The sequence below is a fragment of the Apodemus sylvaticus genome, chromosome 2 (genome assembly GCF_947179515.1).
Source record: "Apodemus sylvaticus chromosome 2, mApoSyl1.1, whole genome shotgun sequence".
NCBI classification, from domain to species: Eukaryota; Metazoa; Chordata; class Mammalia; order Rodentia; family Muridae; genus Apodemus; species Apodemus sylvaticus.
The window spans coordinates 112,813,608-112,830,711 of NC_067473.1; the positions used below are offsets into that span (position 1 = coordinate 112,813,608).

At 45.4% G+C, this 17,104-nt stretch overlaps 1 protein-coding gene across 1 annotated transcript in view; it reads left to right on the forward strand.

The window, feature by feature from the left end:
- The window catches only part of Tacr1 (tachykinin receptor 1), a 161,797-nt gene that overhangs the window by 138,720 nt on the left and 5,973 nt on the right, over nt 1-17,104 (forward strand). The gene's annotated exons all lie outside the window — the stretch shown is intronic.

A 17,104-nucleotide genomic window follows, 5' to 3' on the forward strand; every position in this document is an offset into this window, starting at 1 on the left:
TCATGCTTCTTCTCACTCAATTGCAGTTTCCCCGTGGAGCAAGCCCAGCTCTTCCTCTGTCTTTCTGCTAGTGCCTGTGGTATGATGGATTGCGAGATCGATGCATTGACTGACATACCCATTATTCTCTCAAGCAGTCTGTCATATGGCTTGGATGTGTTGCAATTTCCCAGTTGGGTTTATGAGGATGGTTCTTCCCTGACTCCTCCTGACAAGTTCATCCATTCTAACACCATCTCCCTTATTGCTTTGCCCAGCCCCAGTCAATGGTTTCCTGGCCCCCAGATTCCCTATCCCAGACCACATGGTTTAGGACATTTTTGTTACATGTATGCCAATCTATCTGCATAGGTTACTGCTAAGTCAGAATTGCACTGCAAATCACTTGCTCTGTAGAAAAAGAACGATTGCTCTTGGGTTCTGTGATGGTTAACTTTCCTTGACAACTTGCCTGGATTTAGACTCTTACTGAGGAGACACATGTCTAGGAGTTTCTTTGAGGATATTTCTAGAGAAGTTTAATTGAGAACGGAAGAGCCACTGTGAGTCTAAGCAGCACCAGTCTCAAGGTCTGGGGTCCCGGTCTGAGCAAAAAGAACAGGAACTGAACCCCAGGGTTTGTATATCTCCGGTCCTGACTGTGGACACAATGTGACTATGTGATTAGCCATCTCTCCCTCCCTCCACACCACGCTTTCCTCACTGTTCCCTTAACCTGTGAGCAGCAACCGAATCAACTAATGAGAAAAGTAACTAATACAAGAACATTGTTTCGTTTTGTGTTTAACTTTCCTAAGTACATTCCTATTGATTCCTTTTAACTGCCCCAGGAAGTGCATCTGTTATCCCTGCCTGAAACACTCATACAAACCTGAAGTGCTCAAAGGGAGATATGAAAGTGCGTGCGTGTGTGTGTGTGTGTGTGTGTGTGTGTGTGTGTGTGTGTGCCTGTATGCGCGCATGTGTGTGTGCAGGTGCCTGTGTGTGCGTGCGTGTGTACATGTGTGTGCGTGCGTGTGCATGTGTGTGCACATGCGTGTGTGCATGTGTGTGTGCATGCGTGCGCGTCTGCATGTACGTGTGTGTGCGTGTGCATGTGTATGTGCGTGTGTGTGTGTGTGTGTGTGCGCGCGCCTGTGTGCGCGCGCGTGTGTGTGTGTGTGTGTGCACGCGTGTGTGCATGTACGTGTGTGCGCGCGTGTGCATGTGTGTGCACATGCGTGTGCGTCTGCATGTACGTGTGTGTGCGTGTGCATGTGTATGTGCATGTGTGTACATGTGTGTGTGTGCGCGCGCGCGTGCGTGTGCATGTACATGAGTGTACGTGTACACACGCTGGCGCGTTCAAACACATCCTTTTGTCTTTAGGGATGTTTTTCCCAGGATGGAATGAATGAGCGGTAGTGCATGGTTCTTCAAGTTTCAAAGACACATCCAGTGTTCCAGCCATTTGAAATCGAATCCTGTTCTTATAAATATTTATATGAGCTTAATTAGGAAGTTCTAATTGCATTTTGATTTCTAATTTCTGTAAGCATTGACTCCATCTTAATATCCTGAAGTATAATAGATAGGTATCAACCTTTTGCTGGATTGGAGAGTACCTGCTTCCTCTGGTGCTGGGATGTAAAAATAGGGAAGCTTAATTACTTCAAAACAGCTTCCAGCTACCTTCTCTGTTCTGTAATGACCCATCCCCCACACTGACATGCTGTTTAGTAAATGTCACTTCTATGGCAGGACTGTTTCTTCTCCCCAGACGCCGGCAAAGAGCGCCACAGGATCTGCCTTCCAGAAAGCTTCTACAGTTGAGAATTCCCCCTGAAGATCAGCCTCAGAGAACAACTGAAATGACTCACGCCAGAGGAAGAGCAGAGGACATTAGGTCTAGATGTCCATTTTTTGACTTTTCCTGAGATGCAAATGAATCATATTTGAGCAGGAGGGGTGAGGGTGGGCACCTCCCAGAGAAAGACTAAATGTGGAACAATGGAATCCAGAAAACAGAGATCACAAGCTATTTGGGGCAGCAGTTGTCTCGCATGGATAGAGCTAGGGTTGGGAACCACTTGCTGGTTTAGGGGTGTATCGAGAAAGGTCAAGACCAGCAGTGCAGAGCAGGAAGGATGGCGCTGACTCAACTGCCAAGTTTAACACTTGAACTTTAACCATCCGGCGCCAGCCCACAGTAGGGGAGACAGGGGTGCTGCAGAGACTTAATATAGAGGCCTATTGTAAACATTATGATCCTGTAGCCATGTGCAGGCTCAAAGAGATATATGTCACAGAAATTAGGAATCAAAATGCAATTGGAACGGAAAATGTGTCACAGAGAAAAGATAAAGGTCTGTCATTGAGCTATCATGAAAAACAAAATTCAGACAAATGAATGGGAAATGAATGAAGGTGTCTGTGTGGCTTCTGTATAAAGGTACTGCGATCTTCAGCTTTAGAGGTCAACTTGACACAACCTAGCATCCTTTGAGGAGAACGGCTCGGTGAGGAATTGTCCACATTTGGTTAGCCTGCAAACATATCTATGGGGAATTGTCTTAATAAAATTAACTGATAGGGAACGACCCAGCCCACTTTGGGTAGCACTATTCCCGAGGCAGGGGGATTCCCAAATTGCAAGAATGGAGAAACTGAGCTGAGCACAAAATGAATGAGCATGTGTGCATCCATTTCTCCCTGCTCCTGATTTCGCATGTGCTGTGACTAGTCTGTAGTCTCTGCTTTGGTGCAATGCACAAAAGGACTATACCTGGAATTGTAAACTGAAATAAGCCTTTTCTTGCCTGAGTTGCTTTTTGTCAGGGTATTTTTTTAAAGATTGATTTATTTATTGTATGTAAGTACACTGTAGCTGTCTTCCGATACTTTTTCTTCTAGCCCCAGGCCCACTCACTTGCTCACTGACTTCAGACACCCCAGAAGAGGGCATCAGATCTCATTATGGATGGTTGTGAGCCATCATGTGGTTGCTGGGATTTGAACTCACGACCTTTGGAAGAGCAGTCAGTGCTCTTCACCACTGAGCCATCTCTCCAGCCCTTGTCAGGGTATTTTATCACAACAACAGACATGAAACTAGATCAGCCACCTTTAGGATAAGTTCCCCTAATGGTATGGGCTCTCTCATATTGAGAGAGCATCACTCCTAGGCAGAATTTGCATATTTTGATGTGGCTTCTGCGGAACTGGCAGGTATGTGATTCAATCACACTCTTAACCTCCGATGGACTTTGAAATTACCTTGTCATACTCTCCCTTCAACTTCTGAGAATCTTTGAGATTGTGACTAAGTAAACGCCAGGCAGAGGGAGGCATACTGAAGGAACAGAGTGATCTCTTTACCGGGGACAGAGAGAAGTTGTGGCGCTCAGCATTTCCCACACAGTGCAATTATCAGAGCAGGAATAAATGAAACCAGGGACATATATGGCCTGGAAACCACTTTAAATGCTATTCATCTTCTACTGGACAGGGAAAGAGCCTTTACCCTTATGCATACCCCCCACCAGGGCCATGGGTTCAGCTCTACACTGCAATTAAAATGGCAGAAATGGTGTGAATCATGTGACTCACGCAAGTTAAGATGGAGCACAAGAAAGCCTGCCTGGAAGGAAAATGTCTTCACAGAAAGAAGAAACAGCAGAAATATGGGGTACATGATCAAAATTAGATTTTTAAAAAATAATTTTCAGTTTTTATCAATTTTCACTAAAAAATGGGTACTATGCAAGGCACTGTACAAGAATAACCCCATTTTTTAAAAAAGATTTTATTTTTTAACTATTTTGTGTGTGTATGTGTGGGTTTGTACACTCGGGTGCTGCGTCTGTGAAGATCAGAAGAAAGCATCTGATTTCCTGGAATTAGAGTTACAGGCAACGCCATGAGGGTACTGGGAACTGAACTCATGTCCTTGGCAAGAGAAGTTCATCCTCTTAACCACTGAGCCATTTCTCCAATCCCTGGATAGTCCCATCTGGTTCCCATAAGCTACCATTTGGAGAACTGTAATATTACATCTACTCTGTAGAAACATGAGATGAGACTTGGTATGATGAGAAAATCACTCAGGTCATAAAACATGAGAGGCCATGCAAAAAAGACCAGTGTGCTAATCTCAAGAAACCTAGGCAGAATCGCAGAGACACTGATGTTCATAACATCATAACATCATCATAACATGTCATAATGTCATCATAACATGACATTGGGTTCATAACGACTGGATACTGCACTCAGGCTTTGAAGGAAGGCTCTGCCTGACTCTTCCCTTCAGAATGGGTCAGAGTCAGAGATCTTACTCTTCCTGCTGCTGCAACCTCATACCTGACGAGAAGCAACCTGAGGGGAGAAGGATTTATTCTGGGCAAGTGTGGCAATGCAGGGGTGGCTAATCACATTGCATCCTTATGCAAATTCCCTCACATAGCAGAAACTGCATAACAGGGCAGCTTGGGGGAGAAATTAAAGAAGAGGTGATCATTAGCATGATAGCTCTCCTCTAGAGCACAGGCTAGCCTGGTGCTTCAAATGGTTCCTCTGAATTCTCAGCACACCTGAAACCCAAGAGAGGTAGGCTTGGCTCTGTTTTCACTAAGCTGCAGCATCTCAGGTTTAAGTGTCAGAAAAGTCTTGGAGAACATTTAATGCATTGATGTAGAAATGAGGAACATACACCTGACTGTTGACTGCGAGACTGTACCTCAGAACAGTTTGCTAAGCATCCATTGCCAAGGGGTGTGTGTGTGTGTGTGTGTGTGTGTGTGTGTGTGTGTGTGTGTGTGGTTTCTATGTAAGTCATTAAATATTTGAAGGTTATGCAATGTCTGTTCAATCACATAGCTCTCTGAAAGAGGTATATAAGCATCTGCTTGTGTAGAACTGCAAAACAACAGGTGATGGGCTCTCCAGGGACACACTGCAGAATACCAGCTGCCACTGGGCACAGACACATCAATTGTGTGCCAACCTGTTTGCGACTGTGCTGGGCACAGGAGTGTGGGTGTTCAATTATGGAAAACCAAGCTCTAACTAACGAAAAAGAGTTCTCCCTAGGTCACATATAGAATTAGGAGGGACAGAACCACAAAGGTGTGTCCAAGTACAAATCTATGCTTGGAGGGAACGCTTGGTTGCTTAGAGGGCTACTTCTTTCTTGCCTGTCTAGTTTTATGTCAGTCTTCTAGGGGCGGGGAATCTTCATCTGTTTGGCAGCCCTGTGGCTTGAACCCAGGGCCTCTGACATGCTAATCAACTCTGAACCATATCCCACCTTTTTTTTTTCATATTTAATTTGAGACAGGGTCTCACTAAGTAACCCAGAATGGCCTTGAATATGCTCTATGTGTAGCCCAGGCAGTTGGGGGCTGGTAAGCCACTTGCCTGCTGAGTGTATGGAGTCGTATGGAGTCGTAAGCCTATGCTGTCCTACACAGCAGGGCTCACAGCACTGTCTCTTAAATAATAGATGAGGGTCCCTACATCCTGCCAGCATGAAGGAAGGTTGGCTAGAAGAACAAAAGGTTAGTGAGGCCACACCTAGGGCCACCATCTGTTCTAGTTTGCTGGAACTAGGGGTTTTCCTGATGGAAGGCTAAAAGTTTTGAAACCAAAGCCTAGAAAATTTGAAAAACCAAAAGACTAATTACTCTCTATACTACAGAGCTAGATGCTCCTTGATCCTGTGATCCCTAAGTGCTCTGCTCTACACAGGAAATGCAATCTTCCTGCACACATGCAGCCTCACGCTGGCCTGCATGGGATAGATGAAAGCTACAGTAGTCAGTCTTCCCACTGGCTCGCAGTTTGAGGGTGCACAGTCTACTGTGGTGGGGAAGATGCAGCAGCAGGAATCCAGAGTGTCTGCCTGAAGGCAGGGAGAGCTGAAGCTGCCGCCGTGCTCACTTTCCCCTGGGTTAGGTCTGGAGATGGGACTAGAGAGATAGCTCGGTGGTTAGGGGTGATTACTGCTCATGAGGAGGACCTGAGTTCAGTTCCCAGAACCCACAACAAGTGGCTCACAACTGCCTGAAACTCCAGCTCCAACAGCCATGTCTGGCCCCCACGGGTACCTGCACTCATGTGTGCATAGCCACACACAGCCGCGCACGCGCGCGCACACACACACACACACACACACACGCATACATAATTAAAAATAAAACAAACCTTTAGATTGTGCAGTGTTAGGCCTATGTGATGACACTGCCTGTATTTAGGTGCAGTCTTGCCACCTCAATTAACCCACTCTGGACATGGCTTTACAGCCACACCCAGAGGCTTGTCTTGTAGGGGATGCTGGATCTTGTAAATGTTGACAACCAATATTAGCCACTATATCAGCCTATAGCCTACAACCTCTCAGGAGCAAAGAGAGAGAGAGACAGAGAGAAACAGACAGAGAGAGACAGATAGACAGAGCAGAGAGACAGACAGAGCAGAGAGAGAGAAAGAGAGAGAGACAGAGACAGAGACAGAAACAGAGAGCGACAAAGACAGAGAAGAGAGAGACTGGGTTGGGAAGAAGCCTGTTCTCACGGATCATCTCCCAGTACCAAATGAATGAAAAAACATTATTCTTACTTCAACAGACAAATCAACATCACACTGTGTTTTATGTCAGATCATTCCTCTGTGGCTGTTTTTCAAAAACTCCCCATCTCCCTAGGCTGGAAATGTGACATCTCAACACAATGTCTCTTGAGTGACATGAGCTTCAGGTCCAGTCTCCCTGGAGAGAATCAGGTCCATGCTGCAGAGGACACAGAATCTGAGCCTGTGTCCCCCACAGGCCTGGGTCCACCCAGCCGCTCCAGCTGGATGCCTGTGTCTAAAACTCAGCCTTAATGGGCTTCTCGCTGAAGGCTGGAGTTTCAGGGAATGAAAGTGACAGGGATGCACGGTGTCAAATTGTTCCTTTGCAACAAGTTAGGACAGCACCAGTCAACATTTGTGTGAGAGGCTTCTCACCCTGCAAAAATAAAAGCCTGGTGCGCCTCAGGCACTCTGCAGAAAAGTGCCTGGGTGCAGATGCAGATGCAGCAGCCATGGAAATAATAAGTTGTAAAAATAAAAACAAAAGGTGACTTGTATGGAGCTTCTCATGTGTGTGTGTGTGTGTGTGTGTGTGTGTGTGTGTGTGTGTAAGTGCTTGCATGTATGAACATGTGGAGACCCGAGTCCATCCTTAGGTATCAATTTCTCAAGCCCCACCCACCTTTGAGGCAGGATCTTTCATTGGCCTGAAGCCTACCAAGCAGGCTAGGTTGGCTGGCACGCAAGTCCTAGTGTCCTACCTGTGTCTGCCTTTCCAGTGCTGGGATTGCAAGTGTACGCCAATGTGAATATCTTTTTATATCAGTTCTGGGGATCAAGCTCTCAGGTCCTCTTTACAAACTGAACCTTCTCCCTGCCTGCCACCAAGTATTTATCTCAGACATTGAGATCAAATGATAACTTTCAGCAGTTTTCTCCTTCTATCACAGACATTAGCATTGTTCACTGAGAAATTTTACCTACAGAGCCACATCACTGATCCCAAATTATGCCCTTGAAAGTGTGACTGAGGTGGCTATACCCCAGGGACTACACACAATGACAAACAAGCCACTGGAATCAAACTCTGGAGCAGGTCCCTCAGTCAGGGAGAACATCAGAGGAAATAGTCTTTGGAGAGATGTTCCTGCAGCCAGCCAGCCACTTCCCCTGGGGCACATCTGTGTGTAACAAATGGCTGTTCTCTCTTGAACTGCAGTAAGGGTCTCTAGTGAATCTGTCTCTAAGGAAGGATTTGATGTCTGCCTTAAACCAGGAATCATCATGACCTAAACTCTCTGCCTCCCATGGACAAAGGCTGTGCTCCCTAAGCCTTGTTCAGACTGGAATAAGGAGTCTAAACTCCTTATTACAGAACATATTAGGAATTATCTGTGGGGCCAGTGAAGGTTGGACCTTTATTTATTTACTTCCCATTCGTGATTTTTCTGGTTCAAATGACCAACTTAAGAGAAACATCTGTTTTCCCACCACTGCCACCCACAAAACCAATGGATCATCCCAGGTCGCTTTAAACAATCAGTTCAGAGGCTATGGGTGCCACCATGTGGGTGAGCGAGCCATGAGGGGTTATAGGCGAAGAATATGGGGTTTGACACAATCAGGAGACAAGGCCTGGGGAGATAAATCAGTTGGTAAAATGCTGGCCTTACAAACGCAGAACTCATGCTTAAAAAAAAAAAAAGATAGCCATGCTGGTGAACCCATAGGATCCCAGAGGTGGTGTGGGATCCCAGCTCTGGAGAGGTGGTCAGGTTTCAGATACCATGGACCTGGAGGCACATAGAGTTGTAAGCTGCCTGACATTGGTGCTGAGACCCAAACTCTGGTCCTCTGCAAGAGCATCAGTTACTCTTAACCACTGAGCAGGCTCTCCAGGTCCTAACCTGAGGCTTTCATACACATAACTAGTCTCCTTGAACTCTATCTCTCCATGCAACACACACACACACACACACTTTCTATCTCTGCAGTGTTGATCAGCTGAGCTTTTCTTAATAAAAGAAAAGCTTTTTTTGTAGACAAGGAAGTGGTACAAAAAGTGGTCCAGAAAATGAATAGAATTTCTTTGGACCACTTGAAAAGGTAGAGGGCAAAAATTCTGTCAACACTACATATTAAGAAGGTTTGTCTTCTCATGTACAGCTCCCAGCAGACGTCACATTGATTAATGCCGTCCTCTGGGTTAATTCTGTGAAGCATATCAACTGCATTGCTCAATTCTTTCATGGAAACCATAGACCAGCAGCCTGTGTGGCATAATAGTCTATTTATGCTGAGGAATAGAAAGTAGGGTGTTTATCTTTCCCACATATTTCAGACAACTGACAGCCTTTCTGGGTTCAGGATTCAAGACAGGTCAGGACTATAGAAAAAGAGAAGGAACTCACACGTAAGCTGGAATCCATCTGGTCTCTTTCCAAGTCACCATCTTGGTGAAATTAGAATCTGATTTTTTTCAAACCATGCTTTTTTAATGAATTACCCGTCATTATTATTGAGTATAGAGTGCAATATTTCTACTGATTATCTTCCCTCTTTCTTGGAAAACCATGGTTTCTGTGCCCTGAGCAGCTTGATTTCTCTCAGTGCAGCTGAGCAGAAAGAAAATGGGACGAGAACATGACACTTCTGTTTTCTTTTCCCATCCCAGTTCCGAATTGCTTGAACAAGGCAACTACCTTCTCTACCCCTTAATTTTTCAACATAGAACATGTAGCCCTCTCTCACCTGCAGCCCTGGGGTGATAAGATAAAGTTGAGTGCCCTTTCCACACCTCTGTAATGAAACCACTGCACACAGAGCCTAGAGAATCTTCCTTTAGTTTGGGTTTGGTTTAGAGTGACTTTTTTTTTCTTAAGACAAGGTCTTCTGCAGCCCAAGCTGACCTTGAAATTCCAATATAGCAAGGGATTCCATTGGACCCCTCATCCTTCTGACAGCACTGCTCAGGTCCTAGCAGGACAGACATCAGGCACTGAATGTGTGGGGTTTCTGCATGCCTCACACCAACGTTCACGGCAGACCAAAGATCTTCAGAAGAAAAGATCCCTGGCCAGCCAGGCATTTAGCCTTTGTTTTGCAACAGTTTCTCTTGTAGAGAGAAACTTTCCCCAGGCATAGCAGTAAGACTGGGGACTTAGCATAGGAGCCAGGATTCCCGGCACTTGGTCTAGACCTGGGGACACAAACAATCATTAGTCACAGGTTATTATAAGCAGGACTATTTCAATTGTTTTAAGTGTTTCCTCTTGCCCCTGGGAATACCAAGAGTGTTAAACAGCTGCAACACCCACATTTATGGCCAAACCCATTTATATCAGGAAATATTAATTGTCCACTAGCACTGTTTGAAGCAGTTTCTACGCAATTCCCTGCTCCAAATAGCCGTGTTTTGGCTGGGAAGATCGTCCAGTCAGCATGTGGTTTTCACTGAACGCAAGCACATAAAATCTGTTTATTTTATTGCTCAGCTGTGTACAAACATAAGGAATGGAGTTTGATTCCCAGAACACATGCTAAAAAAGCCAGGTGTGCTGGGTAATCCACGCCAGGGAGGCAGAGACAGGCTCACTGGCCAGACTCTCTAACCTAATCATCAACAAGTCCCAGGTCCCTGTGCGAGCTCCTGTGTCAAAAACCAGGGTGGAACAGGCTAATGAGACAACTCAGTGGGTAGAGGCACTTGCCACCAAACTTGACACCCTGGGTTCGATTCCTGGGACCCACATAATCGAGAGAAAGAGCCAACTCCAGCAAGTTGTCCTTTGAACTGTATGCATACTCGAAATCAATAAATAAATGTAAATGTTTAGTTAAGAAATAATGTGGGACTAAGAGATAGATAGCTCAGCAGTTAAGAACACTGGCTGTTCTTACCAAGGACCTGAGTTCCATTCCAAGCACCCACATGGTGGCTCACATTCATCTGTAATTCCAGTGCCAGAAGATCTGATGTCCTGTTTTGGCCTCCACAGGCAGCAGGTACACAGGCGTGGGTCCACATGTGCACATGCAGACCATAAACATTCATACACATAAGTCAGCATAATGAGGTATATCATTCCTGAAGGATCTGAGGCCTATATCTGGCTTCTACATGATGCAAATACACATGCATAAGCATACAGAGAAGAGAGAGAGAGAGAGAGAGAGAGAGAGAGAGAGAGAGAGAGAGAGAGAGAGAGAGCTCATTTTCCATGTCTGACAGTGTGCAAAGCACACACAGGCTTCACTTTTGCCACTGAGAAGTCAGCCCTTTGCAGCCCTGCACTCAGCTTAGGCTGTGGCCACTGAGGCGTGAGCCCGTGTCAGGTCTGTCTGTCCCCGGGTCATTCACCAGTCAGTACATGCTACAGTGACCCAGCCAATCCAACCTTAGGCAGAGCATTCCAGCAGAGTTCAGACCTCTGTAGAGCACCTGAGGGTGGGTAGGTATAAGAGCAAGCCCTGAGGAGCAATCTGCTGATGTTCAAATCACTGATGAGCAAACACATCTCTAATAATAATTTAAAAAACAAACAAAAAACCAGCCCTGTCCTCTACAGGGCTGGGATATTCCAGGATCTGCAAAGTTTGTGCTGCACAGGGCATATGTTAGAAAACTGCGCAATGCATATGGGACTATGGGGAGCGTGGGTGGGCTGTGTGTGTTGTACTGTGGATCAAGCACATAAAAGTTATTTTATTGCCCAGCTACTGAAATGCCAGAGACCTTAAGGAAGCACTGATTGGTCCAGCACCACCTACTGGTACCTGTCTACCTCAGATTTCCTAAGTCAGCCACCTGCAGCCTCCGCTCCCACACTATATGGAACTGGTGGGTAGTACACATTTTGCCAAAGATTTGGAGAGTGAAATCAGTGTATGGCAGCATACGTCAGGTGAGACTGTCTCCAGACACCACCATTCCTTACAGTGCAGGAAGTCTGTGCCCTCAGGAAATTCCTTGCCAGTTGAGTTCTTATTCAAGTCCTTCTCCCGACAACTGGGCTTCCCATACCCTTCCCACCACTACGCACATTCCTGATGGTTTTATTCCCCACCAAATTCCACAGCCTTTTGCCTCACCCCAAATTAGACTTCTGTCTTCTTATGCATACCCCCAAATCGCAGGGGGATCCTCAACCTAACCAAAAGCTTTCTCATTTGTCCTCTCTGAAATAGGAAAGCCGGTGGAAGCTCTTCCTGTGGGGTTTGTTTGACACATCTGCCTGGTCAAACCCTAGTGAGGACTGTGAACCACCTGTCTGCACAGGCGCGAGTGTGCACACTCACAGGCGGTCACTCCCAGTCTCCCCACCATGCGCCTACCCCCCCTCCTGCCCCTGATGACAGGTGGAAGGGGGTGTAGATGGGGGAGCTTGGCTTCTCTCTGCTGGAGCCTATGTGAAGACATTTCTCTTTACAGTTTTCAACTCTGAAGGCGGGCGGCATGACAAAAGACAGGGGTCTTTGTTTCTCCTGCCTCTTCAACCAAATGCATGCTATCTTCTCTCGGCATTTAACCTCCACTTAGCTACTGCCCTCCTGCCTCCCTTTCGTGGCTAAAACCTTCAAGAACAGAGTCTCCAGACACCATCTCCTCTTCCACACTCCCCACCACACATCCCGACCTGGTTTAATCGCTGTCTTCCTAATTCAGTGTCCCAAAGCCAGACAGAAAGTTCACAACCTCATCTCCATCATCTCTAAAGTAGACGACATCTTCCCTGGAGCCCCTTACTCTGTGGCTTGTATCTCTAAATTTGGCCTCTTCCCTTCTTGTGACCATTTGTATCACTTCACCATTTCATGGACTTCTAATCTAATACTAGCCCAGACATCCCCTCTTGCTCTAGATCCAGACATCTACCTGTCTTTCCTCAAGGTCAGCTCCCCATAAGCCTGCTCCTCCTCCCAGAGGGACAAGTTAGGAGTATATGTTTGTGGATGCACACATTAGCTTCTCTGTAGGCAGATGGTTAACAGTCCTGCCTGGGCCTGGATTGGGCATATATGTAAAACCTGAGTCTCTACTCCTCCAAAACAGAAAGCCGAGTCAGTTATATTTTAGCAGCCACGTACACAGATCTTCCTCCCATCTAGGACATGTACAGAATCCCTTCTTCCTATCCATCTGTCTCTCCTCTATGTCCTTTCACTCTCACTGCTGCCAGATCACTGCAGAGAATCCAAATGAACTGGTTCTTCCAGCCTTGTGTGTCTCCACTGAAGTTCCACCATGTCTGGAGCCAGCTAATGCCTTGTACGAAGCAGTTTCATGGCTGCCCATCAGCTTCAGAATCAAATAGCAATTCTCTAACCTGTCACAAAATGTCTCTCATGATATGTCCTCTGTCTTCCTTTGTAGCTAAGAACCCCCAGTGGTGCTCCATACACATAGTATCCAAGTTGCATTCACTTTGGGGCATCAGCGATGTAGCCCTTCAGGCCTAAACCGTCCCTAGGTGCCTTCATACTTACAGTTTTCTGTACCCATGGCCCCCTTGCTGTTCTGGGTCTGCCTGTTCCCTACTTCTGTCTACATACCCAGAAGCTCCTCTCCCAGGAGGTGATGGAGAACAATCCATGCATCTGAGGGGTGGGGGGAATGAGGATATACACTTAGTAACAAATCACAATATAGCTAAGGTTGTTGCTAAATGTTTGTCTATTAACCTATTTTACATTGTATCTATATCCAACAAGGCTTCTCATACCCGCCCCAGTGTTTCCTGCAGCTGGTTCCCAATGTGCACCAAGAGAACAGTGTACTTCCAATTTGCACTGGCACATGAATCTGAGGTGCACGTTCTGGAAGGTGAGGCCTGTGAGGCTGCACCTCTGAAACGCTCCCGGGGGTAGCTGGTGCAGTTTAGCTTTGGAGGCAGTGAGCAGCACGTGATGGGGGTAGACAAGAGGATGCTGGATGATTTCTACATGCAGTGGATACTAAAGAGGCAGCTATAGGCTGGATGGGATCAGGGCCACGTCTGTGTTCTTTAGCAGCTAATGTCTACCTGCAGCCTTCCAGGCACAGAAAGCCAATGCATCAGCCCTCACAGAGTTATCTCCTTAGACTGAAGACTTAGACTGAAGCTGTGCTCCGTGCCTGTTTGACCTCCTTCCACAGTCATTCCCTGCTCCAGGGCACCTAGTGTCCCCCACCAAGCACATTATGAAGACACCAACATGCTATTTAATTAACATATCAACACTGAAACATGTTGAAGATTTTCAGAAATTGACATTGCTTATGCTTTAAACAGTAAGTTACTCACGCTAGTGGGATATAAGGAAACCTGGATTTGCATGCATTAAGGTATTAAGGCATTGGGGATGGGAGGGAGCCTGTGGGATTTGGGGGCTACATACATGGTCTATATTTGGAACACTCACTCTATATAAAGTCTAGGCTCCTCAGCTACTTCAAGTAGTAAACTACTTGGAACAAAACCAGGGACATATACACACCTCCTTTCAGAAGGTCCCACAGACATGTCTCAAAGCTCTGCCCTACCTGTGCGCACACCTCCACAATTAGGCAAACTGTTCCTTCTGTCACTGCCTGTCACCCCCGTGACGGCTTCTGTCTATGCCTCACTCTGAGAGCACTGCTGGCTCCAGATCTCTTTTCCCAAGGCAGATATCATTTCTGAGAGCTCATAAAGTGTTGTCAGAAAGGAACTTAAGAAACATCAAAATGGGAGGCCAAAACAGGTGTGAAGGCACACAGAATGGTATTACTTGGGTTTATTGACTAGCTTTCTGAAAGAATGATCTTGGAGTACACGCACATACACACACATACACACACACACACACACTCATATTAGTTAACTCCACTTAAGTACAGAATATGGTACAATATCGTCAAACACATGTCACAGTGGCATGTATTTATGTTTTCTAATGATGGGATTTCATTCATCTTAATTACACTCATTCAGAAGTTTTGTAGCCCAGACACTATTTGGCAGGGATATATGTGTATGTGTATGTGTATGTGTATGTATGAGTGTGTGTGTGTATGTGTATATGTATGTGTATGTGTGAGTGTGTTATGTATAGTTTCTTTGTAATAGGAGTCTCTCTGAGTAAGGTTTATGGATTTGTTTAAACTTTGACATCATCCAAGGACTAACTCTATCTTGGAGGAGGGGTGTCTGTTGGGGAGTGCACGGAGGAATGAAACAGAAGGCTGGAGATTGTAAATCTGGAGAACTGAGGTCAGGAGGGCCACACTAAAATACTTTATGTAGCTATTTTATTATGAAAAATATATTTTAAAACCTGTCATTTTAACCATCTCAAAGTGTGCAGTTCAGGGATGCGAGATGGCAGTGGGTACGAACACAGTGCTCTTGCAGAGGATCCAAGGTCGGGTGCCTGCACCCAAGGAATCTGACACGCCCTTCTGGCCTATGTGGCACTGCACTCATGTACACAGATGTATACACAGGCACATATGAAATACATAATTTAAAATAAAAATAAAAAATTTTAAAGTGTATAGTTCAGTGGCATTAGAACATTCACAAAGCTATGACACCCTCATCAGTCCATTTTTAGAGAATTTTCTTCATCCCAAACAGAAAGTCTGGGCCTACTGAGTAGGAATTCCTACTCTGTCTCCCAAGTACATGAAAGCCTTTTCTGCCTTATGTGTCTATGGCATGTGTGTCATATGAAGTGAAATCCCTCAGAGTACCCTTTCATATGTATCTGCTCACATACTCACTTAGCACAGTGCTTGCAGACATCAGCTGTATCCCAGGACGCCATCTTCTTTCAGACTGAGTAGAGCCTTATTATACAGATAGTCTACAATTTGTTCATCTGTTTGTCTGTTGATGTGTATTGTGTCATTTCTGTATTATCTACAAATATTATTGCATATGTATCTGTGCTCAGGGTTTCTGTTTCAAAGATGTGCCTAGAAATAGAGCTGATAATTGAAATTTTTTATATTATCTTTAATAGATATAAAGATATCTATAATATCTTTATATTATCTTTCTATTGCCTGTTAGGTAATAGAAAGAGCAATGGTTAATCTGACTGCAACACTGTGTGTGTGTGTGTGTGTGTGTGTGTGTGTGTGAGAGAGAGAGAGAGAGAGAGAGAGAGAGAGAGAGAGAGAGAGAACATGTTCATGTATATATGTGGGCACACACATATTTGAACACTCATTTAGAAACAAGAGGTTGACTTCCTCAGTCACAATCCACCTTATTTTTTTGAGACATCGTCTCTTACTGAACCTGGAGGTCACCAGTCTAGCTAAATGGTCTGTGCAGTGTGTACCCCAGGGATCTTCCTATTTCCATCTCCACAGTGTTTAGATTACAGAAGGGTGTGCCCACATCTGGACTTTTTCACTTGTTCTGCAGATTTAAACTCAGGTCCTCATTCTTGGGAAGAAAGATCTCAGCACCTGGACTATCTCTTCAGCCCCTGTAGCACCTTTTTCACCAAAAAGGTCCATATTGTCTGTTATTTTCAAAGAAATAATAAAATTACTTATTTATTCATTGGAAAAAATCCATAGTGGTGCATGGATCTGAAAGAAGGAAGATAGTCACAAAATAATAGGCCAGGCTGGACTGCACAGTGAGACCCTGTATCAGAGAGGGAAAAGGGGGGAGAAGAAGCTGCTACATTATCTTTATTCTCTCTAGGTATTAGCTTCTCTGTAAGCACAGGGCCCTCTGATCAACAAGATCCCAGATACCAGAGGATACGTTATAGGGAAAAAATGAATTTAACACATACTTTAATGAAGTCATTCAATTACAAACCCATCAGGTCCCTATAGGGACTCATCAGTCTTACAGATTCAAAACCTAAAATAGAAGTTCCCCATCTTCACTATCTATTATGATAAATTGGGTAATTTTCCAGATTATACTCTCCTACTCCCACACCCTGACTGATTGAATAAACACCTTCAGCCAATGGGCACTAAAAGCTCCAGTAGGGACTCTTCTGTGCATTTGAAGCTGAGAACCGCTGGTCTGGGGCAATGCTTTTCAATTTCTGAACCAGGAACAGAAGCAGCATCTCCTGGGAATTTGCTATAAGTACAGGGATTTGGCATAAGGAAAACAGTGGGTAAAGTTCTGTGCAATCGTGAGAACCTGAATTTAGATTCCCAAGAACCATACAAAAAGCCCAGCAAGATGGTTCACACCTGTAATCTCAGAACTAGGAGGCAGACGTAGAACAATCCCTGGGGCTTGCTGGAAGGGGCCATGGGGGACTCTTGGAGTGCACCCCTTCCCCCCCCCCCATTCTGTCCATTCCTGTCATCTCTAAATGCTTTGTGTGCAAGCATGGTTAGCACAGGAACCTGAAGGAAGAACTGAAAACAAAATAGGCACACTATACATAGTCACCGCTGTGGAGGCTACAGGAAGCGGTGACTACTACCCTGCGGACCCTGAGAGCTCAAGAAGCCAGGATCCGCCCACGGGCACATAAGAGAGGTGCTACCCACTGTTCTGCCTCACCAATTCTGCAGCTCAAGGCTCAGGACTCCTCAAGTATTTTC